The 16,005-nt window shown below is 47.5% G+C and overlaps 1 long non-coding RNA gene across 9 annotated transcripts; it reads left to right on the forward strand.

Annotated features, from left to right (window-relative positions):
- Positions 1 to 867: 867 nt before the first annotated feature.
- LOC130153017 (uncharacterized) lies at positions 868 to 11,317 on the forward strand. 9 transcript variants are annotated; one of them, XR_008823175.1, is made up of 5 exons: positions 869 to 1,262; positions 3,943 to 4,012; positions 4,180 to 4,245; positions 5,159 to 5,278; positions 5,958 to 11,317. It is a non-coding gene; the product is annotated as an uncharacterized LOC130153017 (long non-coding RNA). The 9 variants fall into 9 exon arrangements; XR_008823174.1 differs by having other exon boundaries at positions 872 to 1,262; positions 4,985 to 5,278; XR_008823178.1 differs by having other exon boundaries at positions 868 to 1,262; positions 3,943 to 5,278; positions 5,958 to 8,132; positions 10,577 to 11,317.
- The last annotated feature ends 4,688 nt before the right edge of the window (positions 11,318 to 16,005 follow it).

A 16,005-nucleotide genomic window follows, 5' to 3' on the forward strand; every position in this document is an offset into this window, starting at 1 on the left:
CCACATCTCCTGGCGCCTGTTTGGAGGGCGCTGGGCACACCAAGGGCTGGTGGAAGAGGCAGGGTAGCTCAGGGCTGGCGCTCTGCTCGTAATCAGGCAAAAGGAACTTTTCTCTCAGCTCCGTCACTGAGCTTTGCCTCTCCGTGTGTTTTTCTGTCCTAGCAAGGGCTGTGGTTGCTTTGGGCCAGGTAAACTCATCATAGGACAGCTAAGCTGTAGCCTGGGTGAAAGGGGCAAAATATCACTGCATTAAAAAAACAAACAAAAAAATCCCTTTCCATGGACTGCTTCACGGAGAAGGTAACTGCGTTAGCTCTGTGGATGGGTCTCTGTGGGCAAGTAGTCCCCAAGCCCCTATGTGACAGCTCAGTTTGCTGGCCCAGAGGGTCCATGTCTTCCTGGCTCGTGAAGCTTTGGTTTTGATCGACACTCTCATCTAAAGACCTGGGAGCCCTCTCCCGCTCTGGGCTTCTGCTCCATGTCCCTCTCTGTCTTGGCTGGCTATTTTTTGTCTAGTTGGGTGGTAGTTTCAGCTTGTCGTGCTGATGGCTCCACCTCCTCTCTGTCTGCTCCTGCTCCCAAGCTGCAGCCTCCACTCCGCAGCTGCGCATGGCACTATGGCCATGACCGGGGAACTGATTTGGGATTTAAAAACTAAAACCATGGAAGTTACTCATAAATTGGGATGTTTATGTGGAGTTATTTTGAAGCCAGAGCAGTTCCTCAGGCTGGTTCTGAGTGTGGCCATGCACAGGGCTGTGCTGGGGGGGCAGAGGGATGCTGTGCACTGGGAGAGGAGGGGATGCTCGGGGAGGGGATGCCCCGTGCCCGCATCTCAGGGGGGTTCCTACCCATGACGTGACCTCGGGAGACTGGCTGCAAACCACGTGTGGTACAGAAACAGCTTTCTCCGGTGGCCGTGTCGGAGGACTCGCAGGATTGGCAGCAGTATTTCAGCTGTGTCAACACAAGCACAGTATTTTCAGTTCCTGATAACATCCTCAGTTCCTGATTCACCCTTTCTAGGGACTTTTTTTTTTTTTTTTTAAACATTGGGAGGTCAAACTCTGTAAGGTGTAACTGCAGCTGGTACAACCCCGTGCTGCTGCTTTCGTTTAGGAAATGCTTGGTCAGGGCTGTTCTCCAGTTGCTTTCTATTTTCTCGTTCATCCGTACCTGCAGACTGATAATCCACAGCCGTAACAGCGCAACATGGGAACAGATGATGCTCTTAGGGCACTTTTTTAACCCAACGCGAAGCTGTGAGTATGCGATACCTCGGCATGTCCTTGTAAATCTTGCAACCCGGGAGTTAGATCCAAGAAGCTCATACACTCCGGATAAGCCTCAGGGATGCTCACACACGTTGTGTTGCTCATCCAAGCCCAAGCCCCAAAACTTTTAAAATTTTCTCATTACAGCTCTGTCTGCCAGTCAGCTTGGAAGCTTTAAAAGGGGAACTGGTGGGTGGTACAGTGTCTGTCTTAGTGTCTTCATTGCATTTACTGTCTCTTCATTTTCTGGAATAAAAGCTTAAGATTTTATTTCTCATGACTTTACAATGTATCATCTTGGAAATCAATCTTCCCCTTTAGTTTACTTAATAATACTGTCAAAAGTCATCAGCTAGAAAGCATTCGGTGGCGATTACAAGAAATCTTTTCAAACCCCACTCCCCTCTATGATGAGAGAGACAGACACAAAGAAAATCTTTTACAACTTATTTTTTCTGTCTTAGTAAAATAAAAGCAGCCCCCTGAGAGGCATTAGTAACTGTTGAGAACCAATATTTAGAAGTAGTAATTTATCTTTGTGTTTATAGAAACCACAATTAAATATTTTTAAAATCTCCAGAAAATTATAATTAGGGATCTGTAGCCAAATTTTTGGGGAGGGAGGAGAAAAAAAATATGTAAAAAGGCTTTTAACGTCTAGGGATTTGTGTTGTTTGTTTCTGTTGACTAATATATACAGTAAACTGCCTGAGTCCTGAAGTGACTCATGGGCTGTGCAGATGGTGAGCTTTCCTCCGGGCTCGCTGAGTTAATTGAGTAGGAAGAGATGCTGCGTAACCGCCTCCTCCGGTCCCATGTCCTTGTCCCCTGCTGCAAAACAAGAGGGTGTGTGAAAACCCCTCCTGGAGACCCAGCTGCAGGAATATTGGGTTTTCCAGGCAATTACATTGTTGGGAAGCTTGTGCTCTGACCCGATGTGAATGAAACGAGATTAGTTGGGGTCTTCTGGAGGCTGCCAAGGTGAAAGCCAAGTGGAGGATGCAGGCGCGTGGGAGCAGAGCAGCTCCTGGAGGGCAGCGTGGCTTCCTTAGCGTTGAGTTTCTGAGGGCTGGTTCCTACCTGGGAGGGGTCTTGATGCGAGCAGTGCTCTGTCTTCCTTTCTCACTGCCGTAGCTAAGCGTTTGCCGCTTTCATGAAGATTTTGAGGGGAAAAAAGTAAAAATAATAAAAAAAAAGAAACCCAGACACACCACCACCCCACCCCCCCAAAAAAAAAAACTAACCAAGAAAACTACCCATGCACAAAAAAACCCCAAACCCAACCTACAACCAAAACCCCCTTACCCTGGGTGACCCCCTTTGTTGCCTGCCCCTGCTGCTCTCGCTGTTGTGCGTGGACCATGTCCAGGGAAGGGCAACGGAGCTGGGAAGGGGCTGGAGCACGAGGCTGATGGGAAGCAGCTGGGGGCACCAGGGGGGTTTAGGAGGCTCCAGGGAGACCTTCTCGCTCCCTACAACTACCCGAAAGGAGGGTGTAGGCAGGTGGGGGTCGATCTCTTCTCCCAGGTAACAGGCGACAGGAGACGATACTGCCACAAGGGGAGGTTTAGACTGGATATTAGGAAAAACTTTTTCACCAGAAGGGTGGTCAAGCACTGGAACAGGCTGCCCAGGGACGTGGTGGAGTCGTCATCCCTGGGGGCATTTAAGAGACACGTAGAAGTGGCATTTGGGGACATGGTTTAGTGGTGGGCTTGGCAGTGCTGGGTTAAACAGTTGGACTTGATGATCTTAAAGGTCGTTTCCAACCTAAATGACTCTGTGATTCTTGTGCGCAAGAGAAGGGGAGCTGTGCTTTGTCTCGGTAATGAACTCTGACTGTCCAGGAAAGCATTTATTTTTGCAAAATTAAAAAAAGGGTGGGGGAGAGGGGGAGTCAATGGGTCTGTTTATAGCTATATAAAAAAGGCAGAAAAGTTAATGCTAGCATATGTTGCTTCATGTTCCCAGAGCAAAAACATTTGCAGGATAGTAGTCCAGAGCGCAGGTGGTAAGCGATCAGTACCTTTATTTATTTATTTTTAAGGGATGGCAGGACAGCTCACGCAAGGGAGGAGGTGAATGTATACAGCCCCTATCGACACATTATATTAATGCGTGGATACTGTAGGCATTGCATTACATAGACTTTATGGGTCTGTACCCAAGTACGAGGAGCTCTAAAGCTAAATCATCCATTTAGCAAGTCTAAGTTCTCCTCTGCTTGTCCTTCTACCTGCTACGGGCATCAACAGGCTGGGCTGGGGAGTGTGCCCACCCAGCCCCCCGTGCAGAGGTCCTCCCAGGAGCCTGGGACAGGGTTTCTCCATCTGCCCTCCCCCTACCACAAGGTTTTGTTCAGCAAAAGGTGTGTCCCCCCAGCGTGGTGGCTTGGTGCTAAAGGAATGTGAGAACAGGGGGTGCAGTGGGGCAGTCGGTGGAGGACTGTGCGGGGGCCCCTCTCTGAGTCACGGTCACGGCCGTGTCTGCGTGGCCGTGGAGGGTGGGTGCTGTGATGGGCAGGGCAACAAATGGGCAGTAGCCCTTGGGACTGCTGGGTTTGGTTTAGGAGATCCTGGCTAAATGGCACAAATACACCACTTCTGTGTCACAGCTCCTGGTCTATAAAATGCTGAAAATACTTTCTTTTTTCCCCTTGTTGATGCAGGTTTTCGGGGCGAGGGACTGACACCTGGCACGAGCTTTTAAACCGTGTAGCCCAAAAGGTACAGGCTCTAGTAGGTCACTAACCACGTGCTACCATGATGATGGCACCCAGACATGACACCTCTCTTTACAGATCTGCATAGACTGTATATTTTTCTTCAGGGATGCACATTCCTAGAGATAAATCTCTTTCCTTAATCTCAAATATTTGGTTGGTGATTACTTGTGTATCTTGCAGATTTCACTGGAAGTGTCCTTTGGTGGTTTTGTGACAGAAGATGAACTTTTTATCTTTTCTGTTGCTGTAAGTGATCAAATAGAGACAAAACCCCATTTCCTGCCTTGCTGTGTCTTCTGAGGGGGAGGTGGGGGGCTGCTGGTGAGAGATCATCCCCCTTCAGAGGACGGTGACCTGGACTGTGAGGCCACCATCCAAACACAGGTAACTGGCCAGATAACTGGCAAGGCTCCAGGACCTCATATATCCTCCCTGCCTTCAGGATCCAGGTGTTGCAAGTTACAGAGCTGATTCTCCTGACATCAAGTAGGGTTTCCTCAATTTGTCAGACCAACAGAAGGGTTGACCACAAAGATCCAGGGCTTGGAGGTGTTGTGATGATTTGATTTGCAGGGCACGTAGCACTGATGTTATCTTCCATGGTGAGGGAAGGTCCTAAGTGCTTGTTGTATCAGGCCCATAGTTTGCTTTCCCATTCAGACCAGGGCCAGGTACTCCAGTATAAGTTGGGAACTTTGGAACTGGGACTCATAGGCTCTCTGCTTCCCATCCCCCCCATAAGACTGTCCAGGAGATGGTCTGGTGTGACAGCAGGCAGGACTCAGATTGGTGTGACAGGCTGGGCTCTGCTGGGACCCTGCCTGTTTTCCCTGGGACTGTTGTCCATATTGACATTTTCATGGAGCACTTTGATCACTGACAAATTGTTTTCTGCCAGAAATGTTCCACCAGAGAGTTTGCAAACCGACCTTAAGAGTAGGTTAACTAATAATTAATGATGCTTTTTCTACATGCATTCCCACAGGACCCATTGCTGGTGGCTTGATTGAAAACATGAATGAGTTAAGCTTTACTCCATCTCTGCAAGTCAGAGAAATATGTCATTATTTTTTTTCGATAACACAAGCAGTCGTTCAGCGTGCTAGACTGGATGCAGCACAGCGCGAGTCAGGAGTTTTGCTGATTTTCCCGTTAACAGAGCTGAACCTTATCCCGGTGTAAATAGCAGGACCCTCCTGTGCCAGGTACGAGGTCAGCCCCCATCCACCCCACGTCATGTCGCACCCGTGAAGAGGCCACCTGAAGACCAGCTGAGCCAGTCTGTCTTGGACTGGGTGTAGTAAAGAGGGTTGGGGAAAACCACGCCAAAATTTGAAGGCTTTCCTGATGTCTTTATTAGCAATATCTGTTTTAAAATCGAGTGAGCTCTGGCTGGGGTCTCTATCTGTTCCAGCTGTAGCGTTATGGCACGAGGACAGAGGCACTCTCCTGAGTGTGAAATACTGCGAGGAGTGAGTTCATTTTGAACGCGAGGGTGGCCTGGCAGCGGGCAATACCATGGAGAGAAGCAGTTAGACCAGGAAGGAGTCTGAGCATTTCAAGTTCTCTGGTTTTGAGAGCATTTCCTAGGTTTTTTAATTCACCGGTTTGCTTGTTTTTGTAACGGGAACGATGGCTTGCGCTGGCGGAGGGCGCTGGGGGAAGATCAGTCATTGCTGTTGTTGAGGCTTCACCGATAACCTCTGCCTGGGGCTGGATGAAGCTGCAAATGCTGAACGCTGCCTGGTCTTCTGCGATGGGAAAGCGCTTTTTTTTTCCCTCTCTGGTTTATGTATTTTCTTAATGCGTGTTGATGCTGTGTGTTATTAAAATCGATTACCTCCTTCACTTATTTCCTTTCTTCTGGACTCAATTACTTTCCATCTCTCTTTTTTCTTTTTTGCAAAGTGGGTTGAAGCTGATACGGAAGAAATAATATCCAATCTCTATTTCTTAAGGTACAGGACCAGTCCGTCAGGCTGTTGGCACAAAACAACAATTGTTTTATTGTTGGGGTAAGTAAATAAGAACAAGAAGTCTTAAGTATTGGCATATGTTGATACTTGGCCAAAAAGGTCTCTAAACAATACATTTTCTATTCATTCCAGAAACCTCATACTCCGTTATTTTTCATTTAATGCTGTTGGCAAATACCCATGTCACCATCTAATTTTGACTGTAGTTCAACTTTTTTAGTGCAAAGCTAATCCTCATTATAGTTGTAAACATGTGTTTCATTTGGCCTCGTGCTCATGTGCTAAAGTGACAAAAGCAATCTAGGGTTTCTATCAGAAATGGAGATGTATAGGTAAGCATTTTGTTCGGTCTACTTCATCTTTTATACAGTGAAAATCAGCCCAGTTGCTTAATAGGGAAGAATGTTTTTATAAGCCTCTCTGTGCTCTCGTGCTTGGCCTGTTTCCTGCTCTGCATCTTTTTTTGGAAAGATGGGACACACCAAGGAGGAAAAGAACAAGTGAAACTGTGAACGATCATGAGAGCCATTAGGGTCTTGTGTGGCGGCTCTGTGTGTGTCTTCTACATCTTCATGTGCTCTTCAGGCACCAACTATTTTTTTTTACTTTTTATTTCAATATGCCTCAGTTTTCATGGAGATTTAAAAGTTCAGTCCTTAATGAGGCTTTACTCAAAGTGAATCTTCTTTAAAATGAGACTTCATGTAAGGGATCACAAAGCAGCATCCCTGAAGTTACAATTCACTTTCAGGCAATTTTATTTTGCATGGTTTATAGTTTTTAAAGGCAAAATTCAGCCTGACTTCCCTGCCTCTAGTGGAGCAAGTGACAAACTGTTTATCAAAATAATCAGATTCCCAGAAGCCTGGCGGTGACTACACCTGAGGTTTAAGTGTTGTCGGCAGTCACCAAACTCCTTAAACGCAGCACCGCAAAAAAAACCCCAAAGCCCTGAGCCTTCCGAGGACAACAAGGCACCGCTTCTCTGAGTCAAGTGGGACCGGACCTGGTGACTATGGTTTCTTTCATAAGGACAGGATAGAATACAATAGCACAGAATAAGATCTTTCCAGTTGGAAGGGGCCCCCAACAATCATCTAATCCAACTGCATCAATGTCCAACAACAAAAATTATCCCATTGCAGTGAAGCTCCTGACTGAAGTATAGATTCCTGTTGGCTCTCTTGCTAATTACTGCTAAGTTACGATGTCACCTAGGAATAGGTCAGAGGGAGAAGGCTGGAGGCACATGGTGAAGGAGGAGCTTTGGTCCTGGCTATGGTCTGCAGTGTGATGGGGGTCAGCACTGGTGGTTGCAAAGTATTGCCGTCCTGCAGTGGGGATGGTGAAATAGGAAGTCTCCTGAGAAATTCCCCAGCAGACACAGTCCATCTGCTTGGACTGGGGTGGGTACCACAACTTCAGCAGCTGGCAACTTGGTCAAGTTTGCCTGTGCCAAAAGAAAAACAGTTTGCCGCAAAACATTCCTCTATGTTCAAATACACGCTTTGGCCACAAACATTTCTCTGTGTTTGCATATACCACTGAGTCGCAAATTGTCTTCTTGTATTTAAATAGGTCCCAAATTCAATCCATACATTTCCAGCCATTATCACCCCATTATCCTTTCTCTTTCTTGCTATTTTTCTCACCAAGCAGTGGTAAACCCCAGGCCCTTTCTCAAACATGTGGTTGATATAAGAGGAAAGTTCTTTTCAAATATTAGAATGGTTTTAAATATTGTTTTATAGCAATCGTGGTCATCTGCAAGAAATCAGTTTTCAAAGAAGTGTTTGATGGACTGACAACCACTTGAGCCTGGGATGAGATTCAATGGTCCAGTACAAACTGGGTTAGGACTCACTGTTCCGGAGAGCACCGGAGTTTAGATGAGACTGATGGAGCTGAATTTTGAAACTACCCATTTGCCTTTTGAAATTTGTTGGGATCCAGGCTGGCAACAGCAAAATAACGTTTTACACCATGAAGTGGTCACCCTGATTTGACAACGATGGAAAACTGCGGCTGTCGGAGCGCCTGAAGCATCCGTCCTACGGCACTTGTCACCACGTTTAGCACAACCGTGTTGGTAACCAGGGCAAAGAACTGGACGAGTCTTGTGGTGACCGAGGCTGGAGGAGACCTGGTTTGTGTCAGGTAGGCTTGGAGGTGCAGCACACGGAGATTTCACCCTGATGGTGCCGTGGGAGAAGTTCAGGGCTCTGACATCTCTGATGTCTGCAGCAGACACGTGACCGTGAAATCGGATCCTAGAGGAAAAAAATCTCTTTTCTGCCTTTTAGCAGTTCCCTAGAACCCTCATCATTTAGGTGAGGGGTTTTGGGGGACATCGCTCTTGAGCCTAGGTGCCTGCTCTGTGAGGATCAGAGCTAGCTGAGACCTTAAGAGTACGGAGGAAGGTGGCATGCTGTGCACAGAGGGCAGCGGTAAGGAGAAATGAGAAATGTGTCGGACAAGTCACCCCATCTTTCACTGGCCCAAGGGACAAATGCAGTCATGACCTCCCATCCTCTCGATTAAAGCTCTGCAGTTTTTACTGCTTCCACCCAGTATATCTATTTTTGTTATATAGCTTCCCCTAACAACATTTATCACCCTCCAATGCACGCAGGTTTGTTTCCTACATGCTTCAATTTATGCTTTTTGCCATTAACTGCATGTTGTTTTGTCTGTCGATTTAGAGGACTTTCAATGTGAAGTTTCAGTGTGTTAATATGGAAGAAACTCAAAAAAACCTCTTTCTTGGCTAGAATTCATCGGGTTCTCAGCAGAATGGTTGTGTTTCGAGTTGCTATATTCACTGTGCTGCATGGCTGATGTACCCACAGGATGAGCTACCTGCTGAATTTTCCATCGTTTATATGGGTTTTACTGGACACCCAGGTTCAGAAGCAGCAATGACTTGGGGTTGCTTTGGTTTTTCTAGTTTTCTTTTTTATTTGTTTGGGTGCTGGAAAGGAGCAGTCAAGGCTTTAGTGATCAGGAGCCGACACTGGCGCTGCTTTAAAAATCATTCATGCTTTTCAGGTGCCCAGCTTCCAAACTACTTAGGGCACAAGGGGAAATGTAAACATTGTTCTGTTATTCAACCTACTACACAAGAGCATTGAGCCTGACAAGGCTGCAGGTACCCCCGTGTCCCGTCCTTACCTAGATCAGACGCTGATATCCCTCCCCAGTGACACACAATCTGGCAGGCTGCTTTTCACTGTAACAATTGGCCACTGTAAATGTTGGTTATGCTTCTTCATGCCTGCCCTGCCAGAGCTACTTCCAGGAGCTTTTCGCTGCATTTCTCAGGATTCAAGCTTGTAGCAGATCTTTCTTAAATGCCACTTGAGGGCATGTTGCATTTAATTGATCTGTATAAGGAGGGAGGTGATTTTAGATATTCTTGTGAACCTCATATCAAAAGGCTATCCAGACTTTTTTTTTTTTTTTTCGCTCTCTAAGATAGATATACGTGGTATTAAAAATTGTGAGACTTCGTGGTAGAGCAAAGGTCATGATGGATGAAGCTGTTTGTAGAGCCCAAAGCTGGCTGCAGAGCGTGAGATGGATTTCAGGTTGTGCTGTTAATAGGCTTTACGCTGGACACGGAGCAGGTAACGGGGCTAACGAAGCTGAAAGTGCTTGTCGCAGAAACGAACACAGGGAGGGCCTCAGCAGGAGAGAGCGGTGATGAGCTCAAAGGTCGTTATCGAGAGCAAAACTTGGTGTCTTTGCTGGTGCACTGGTCTTGGAGGGAAAGCAGAGGAGGAGCCATCCCCTCTGGCCCGCCACTGGTACACCCTGCTCTGCCTTTGATGAACATGTTCCATATTTATACCCAGGCCAGCAGAGATTGCAGGGCCAGGTCTGGCAAATACTAACGGTCTGACTTTGCAACAGCGTAAGAGCTTTCAAAATGCTAATTTAAAGTATAAGACATATATAAGAATTATAAGCAGTAATAAATGTGTTCCAACCCAGGCAGGAGAGAATTACTTCTTCTGATCAGCTGGCAGAGCTGGATTTAGAACAGGACTCTGGGCTTTGGTGTAGTTTGAATTAAGCTGGATTTCTGCATTTTATTATTTTTATAGTCTCTTCCCGTCCGACAGAGATCTCTATTTCTTTGCTAACGTAAAGCGTATGACTCTGTGTTGCGTACACTGTGCATAGCTCAGGCAAGAAGGTGGCAGCAGCCCACTCCTCTGCCAGGGAATCATTGTGCGTGATGGTTCAAGGCTCCCCAGGCTGGTGGATGCTCCCAGGATGGTCCTCCCCAGCATGCCGGCATCCGAGGGGAGACAGCCTCTTCCCAAAAACCTACCCTCTCTTGCTGTGCTGAGAGACCTTCTCTGCTGGCCCTGGAAGCAGTAGGGAAGTGCTCCCATCTAGAGCAGTTTGCTTCTCTTTGCTTACCTTTGGCCTCTGGGTCAGGAAACCTTAATAATTTCCTTTTTATTAATTTAATCCATAGTTCCTAGTAATTACCATAAATTAAGCCTGCTGGGGGGGAAAACACAGCCAATAAAGTACAGAAACTGCTAGCTTTATTTGGGTAACGTCAGTACCTGGAGGATTGTTTCCTGTAGGTCAGTCCCTTGGTTGCTGTGATTAACTTCGGATCAGACCAGACCGAAAGGCAGAGAGTTTCCCATCCACCTTTTAAACGAGGCTCAGCCGTGCCAGGAATTCTGCTAATGCACAGGGTCCTATTAAACGCTTAACCTTGGTGTGAAGTGAACTTATTCCTGCCCCCGTGCAGGTACCGAATGTTTCCTGAGGACTGTTTCTGTCTGGTTGGAGTGGACTCGTCTGGAGGCACCGGTTTGTTCTTCTCGATGGCGTTCACCCCGGTGAGCTGACAGCAGCGGGCACGGTTCTCCTTTTAACCCCCTGGAGCTCAGCATATGGATGCAAATCGTGCGTTATCTCCCGAGAACAACAAAAAATAATAACCTGGATATGCAGCGGGAAAATATATAGCGGTGTTTTGCAAAGACCCTTCTTTGGTCCTCCTTAGCAGCACCTTTGGAAATGGGGCACTTGGAGCGTGATGAAGAAAGTGGGAATTATAACAAGCCCTTGGGATGAGAGGCTGACTCCGGGAGCCCGCGGAGGCCCCACTAGTAAAGGGTTGCTGGTTTCCTTTTCTAACTGGGCTGAAGCCAGGCATTCCTGAGTGGCACCGGTCCTCCCAGCGCTGGAAAGGAAACGTTCCCGTTTGTTAGCTGTGGAAGTGCACGCCTAAGCCAAAGGTTACCAGGCTGAGGTGATATTTTTGCATTCCTACAATGTCTTAGCTTTTTTAAATTAAATTCTTGCAACATGAGGATTTAATCCCTTCTGGTATATACGGCGTGTGTGTGTGTATGTGTATGCATGCATATATATATATATAATTTTTTTTTCCTACAAGAATTTCATCAGGCAAGTTATTTGTGTTTTTGAAAATTGGCTCAGATACAGGGTCAGTAACTTTCCACCCAGAGCCCATGGAAAGGTTTGGGGTTTGAGGCTGAATAGAGGGTCAAGTTTTAGGGCTGTGCTTGAATTGAAACTGGATCTGGGGTTGAGAGCCACGAGCGATGAAATCTGTTGAATTGTTCTTGATTTTTATTTTTTTTTTTATTAAAAATAATGGAAATAAGCAGTTTTCCTGTGCCCAAGTCTTCTAAAAGCAGAGTTCTACCACATCGAAAATGGTACAAGGAAAATTAGTGGTTTCCAATATGGAATTGAGTTTGAAACCCAATCCCAGAAGGGTAAGTTTGGAGTCATAGACTGAAAATTAAGCTCCAGCAAAACAAAAAGCATTTTGATTACAGTACTGTGATGGGAGGCGGGGGGAAGAACACAAACTGTACCCTCTTCCTGCTGGTGCGGAGTTAGAAATTGCTTCGGACCAGCTGGATGCCCCCGCCGGGGCTGTGGGGTGGTGGCTGCAGGCGAAGCCTCTGTGTCCTGGGCTCCAGCCGCAGGCATTCCAGCCCGGGGGGCTTACATGAACTCCAAGCTTTGGCTTCAGAGCACAGGCTTTTTCTGTGGTTGCCTTGAGCTTGCACGCTCTCTGTCCTGCTTCTGTCGCCGGGAGATGAAGGTAGCGTTTCTGTCTTGGTAGGGGAGAAAAGAAAAAGAAGTTAATAACTCCAGCTGTGATCGAGTGTATTTTCCCTTCTGCTGAGCTGCCTTGGCAGTCTTCAGATGATCAGGCTGTTCTAAACCCATCTGCACCAATGCCCTAGGGAAAATACCTGCAGCCTGTTCCTGTTAAGCCAAGGATCCCGCAGCTCTGGCCGTGCAAAGGGGACAGCACTGCAGCTGGATCCACACCGTAGCATAAACATGAACCAGACCCACAGCACCGGGAAATAAGTGCCCGATTGCTCTAAGCCAGGGTCAAGTTTTTAAGCATTGACTTTCTACTGAGGTGCCTTCAAAAATCTGCCTCTGTTGCACTGGGGAACCACAGTATTTCGTTTCTGTGAAGGCTTTTCTCCACCAAAGCGTGTAGCTTGAGCTCAAATCTGTGTTAATGCCAGGGGAAGTGCCCATGCGTGTATCGCTAAAAAGACCTGGACGATGCAGGTTTGGCTGTATCCTGGCTGAAGGTGTCTTGGAGTGAAGACGCTTGGCTGAAACGAGGGTCATGGTGCTCCAGGAGCTGGTTCTCTTCTGGTGGCTGTGCAGCTGGGGACGTCCCGCCGTGTGGCTGTCATGGCCAGCTTGGGTTTGCTCAGTGATGGGAAGGGGTGTCTGGAGCTCTTCCCTCGCCTTGGCTCAACTGAGCCTTTGTGATGGGAGAAAATGCAGGTTTTTGCTCAATGAAGGTACATCTTTTTTGTCACCACTTCCTTTTTTGGAAGAAAAATGGTTCCTTCTGGTCTTGACATCTGCTGCTATTTAAAGGAACAACATCATCACCATCACCCATCCATTCCTCCTGGAGTCTCAAGGTATGTAAAGCATTTTTCTTCCCAAATTTCTGATTGAAAATGGGTATTCCATGACTGTGTCCCTTGAAATGCTGTGTCGGTGGTGGGAAGCTTGTTAATTAACAGTTCTGCAAGCCAGAAGCTGGCAATGCCCTGGGGGAGGGCGGCGGAAGGTTCTAGGCAGCATTGAGCCCCCCAGGGCAGGTGGGTGGTGGCCACCTGTGGGCATCCTGCAAGAGGAATCTGCCCTGCTTGCAGCTCTCCCATTGTGCTGGTATTTGCATTCTCTGGAGAATCTCTTGTGACCTCCAGCGGTTATCCTTTGGGCTCTGGTGAACAACCAAGTCAGAAGAAGAATTTCCCAGGTTAGCCCCCTCTGTGACTTGTCATTCCCTCGTCATTGTGTGCCCACGTGCACATCCCTACGGTCCTGCAACTAAGAGAGCAATGGGAAGGTGCTCCTGGAAGCTTCTCCGAGGGTCCAAGCCATGGAAAAAGCTCATAAAAACATCTCCTTGAAGCCTGACTCTTGTGAGAGGCTGTGCGTAACCTCCATCCTCACCCTTCACCAAACAGCTTGTATGGGGGGAAGGCTACAGCTACAGAAACGCCATGAGCACCCCCGAGCTTGTAGGGAGCAGGCAGCTCCTCTAAAATCTTGCTCTGTATTTAGATTTTGCAGGTTTAATGGTGATGGTAATTATTTCTTCTAATTGCAAGCCACTGCAAACGAAGCAGCACTCTGAAGCCAATAAAAGGAGACTGCTGTCTGCGCAATTAGCCTGTTGTTCTGACGTCCTCCTCGAAAGATACCTTGCATTAATTAAAAGTTGAGCTGCTCAGCTTAGTGCCAGGAGAGCTGCCCCTGCCTTCCTCCACCCTCCCGCCCTGCCCTGGGCGTGCAGCCACATGCACGCGCAGAGCAAATGCAACGACTTTGCTGATCGCCAAGTGCTTGCACCCGGAGCTGGCCAGTTCTGTCCCAGTGTTCTGGCACAGGGACCTGCACCTTCAGGGATATTCGGTTCCTTGTGCTTTCCGCATCTAAAACGTTTGTCTTGTGCTTTGCCATCCTGAGGAAGCAAATTGCTTCGAAAGGCATCAGGAAGGGTTCAAAGCCGAGGGCTAGGGATGGCAGCACTCTGGTGCTGTGCGTTTGTTTTCCTCTGCAGGCTCCCAGCAAATAACCTTTCAATTGCCAGGGCAATAAAAAATGTCAGGGGTGATTAAAGATGTGGCAGGTGGTGCATGTATCTCCATGCAGTGAAGTCCCTCAGATTTTCCTCGGTCCCACTGGGACAGACTCTCCGAATACTCATTATTGGTCTCCAGTGCTCCCCACAGTTGCTGCCTGAGCAAGCTGAGGTTGTTCAGCACCCAGCAGGATTTGGTCCAAATTCAGCACATCTCCCCGAGCTTCTCATATTCATTTCAATCTGAACTGTGTCTGTCCCTGCAGTGCTGGGTGTCCTGCCTGTGGGCTGAGCCGGGGAGCCTGTGGTCCTTACGCAGTGCCTCATATATTTGTTACATCTGGTATTTTTCTATGCAAAACGTTTTTTTAAGAAATAAGGTGTTTTTTTTTTTTTTTTAAACAGACTAAACTTTTACTGGGGCATCTGGGTTTGCAAATATTTGAAAAAGTTGATTTTTTTTTTTTTTTTTTTAAATTCTGGGCAGTAAAAATAACCCAGCTTCTTGCCCACTGAAGTCCAAGAACTATTGAAAAAATGTTAAAGCAGATCATTGGGAGGTGGGGGCAGGGTGTATATAACTATTTTAATGGTACTGGATGAACAGAAGACACTTTTTCTCGTTAGAACTGGTTCAGCATCCTAAATTCTAGTTACTGATTTCTTGGCTGATGTAGACCTATGCGATTTATTAAGAATTTCTCACAAAGTTTCAAGAAACCTTTGGAAGTGTGAAGCAGAAGAAGAGGAGCTTTTGTTTTCCTTCTGAGATATTAATGTTCTTGCTGAAGATAAGAATTTGCTATTTTTAACCAGGAGACTTTAACCAGCCTCCCTCAGGACGCAGGTAGCTGAAGTCAGGCGCTGCAGAGAGCAGCTTGAAGGTTCCCCGGGAGAACTGAAGGGATCTGAGGAGATTTAACGTGGCCACTGCAGCTGCTTCAAGCTTTTGCCAGGTATTGCCGCCTGGGAACGGCTGTAAGGTCACAGGAGCTGGCCTGTTTGTGTGTGACTTTCTGACCTGTTGAACTGTGATTTGATTTTTTAATATTTTTTTTTCTCGTGCCTGTTACACTCAGATATAGTTTTGGCAGAAGCTGAAAGAAACCCCCTGGGGTAGAGGGCGGAATCGGACCTGCATCTCTTGCATCCCAGCTGAGTGCCCCAACAACTGCATGTGGTACAGAAGGATAACATAAATGCTTTAAAAAAAAAAAAATAAAAGGAGTGGTGGGGGTGTGGGGGTGGTTTGTGATTAGGAATGGGTGGGAAAAAAAGCAGCCTTTTATTCAGCGCTGATCTTGTGCCTGCGTGCTAGAAAACCCTCTGAATGTGAAAGCTCTGGGTGCCAAGGTGGCAAACCCTCTTGGGAAACTTCAGATATAGCCAAGAGAGAATCTGGCATGCCAAAACCAGGTGGGTTTTCAGCTTATTGTGTGGCTGGACAAGCCTTGGTGCTGGCAGGAGCAAGGTGGCAGAAATAAGGATGAAGGTCTGGGGCTGGCAGAGCCCCGCAGCGGCAGCTCGTCCCTAGCCTGGCTCGTGGCCATCGTTGCAGTCACCATAGTTGGGGTTTGCTGATCCGTAAGATCCAGTGGAGCTGCAGCTTGGCCAAAGGGTCCGTCGCTCATCTGACCCAGGCTGAGATGGCTCAGGGACCTAAACAACCAGAAACTCAGCCCTGTGCGAGGAAGGGAAGGAGTTTCACCTGGTTTAGCCAGCTGAAGCGGCTCTGGGTGAGGCTGGGCTGACGGCGGTGCCGCGGGATGGTGCCGGTGGAGGATCCAGCCTGGCCCTTGGGGTCAGAGCAACCATCACCTCGGCACAGCCACAGCACCAAACCACAGCCCTGGACACCCCTGCTTTGCAATCTGGCCTCGCGCCTGGATTGTG

Source organism: Falco biarmicus, chromosome 7 (genome assembly GCF_023638135.1).
Source record: "Falco biarmicus isolate bFalBia1 chromosome 7, bFalBia1.pri, whole genome shotgun sequence".
Lineage (NCBI taxonomy): Eukaryota > Metazoa > Chordata > Aves > Falconiformes > Falconidae > Falco > Falco biarmicus.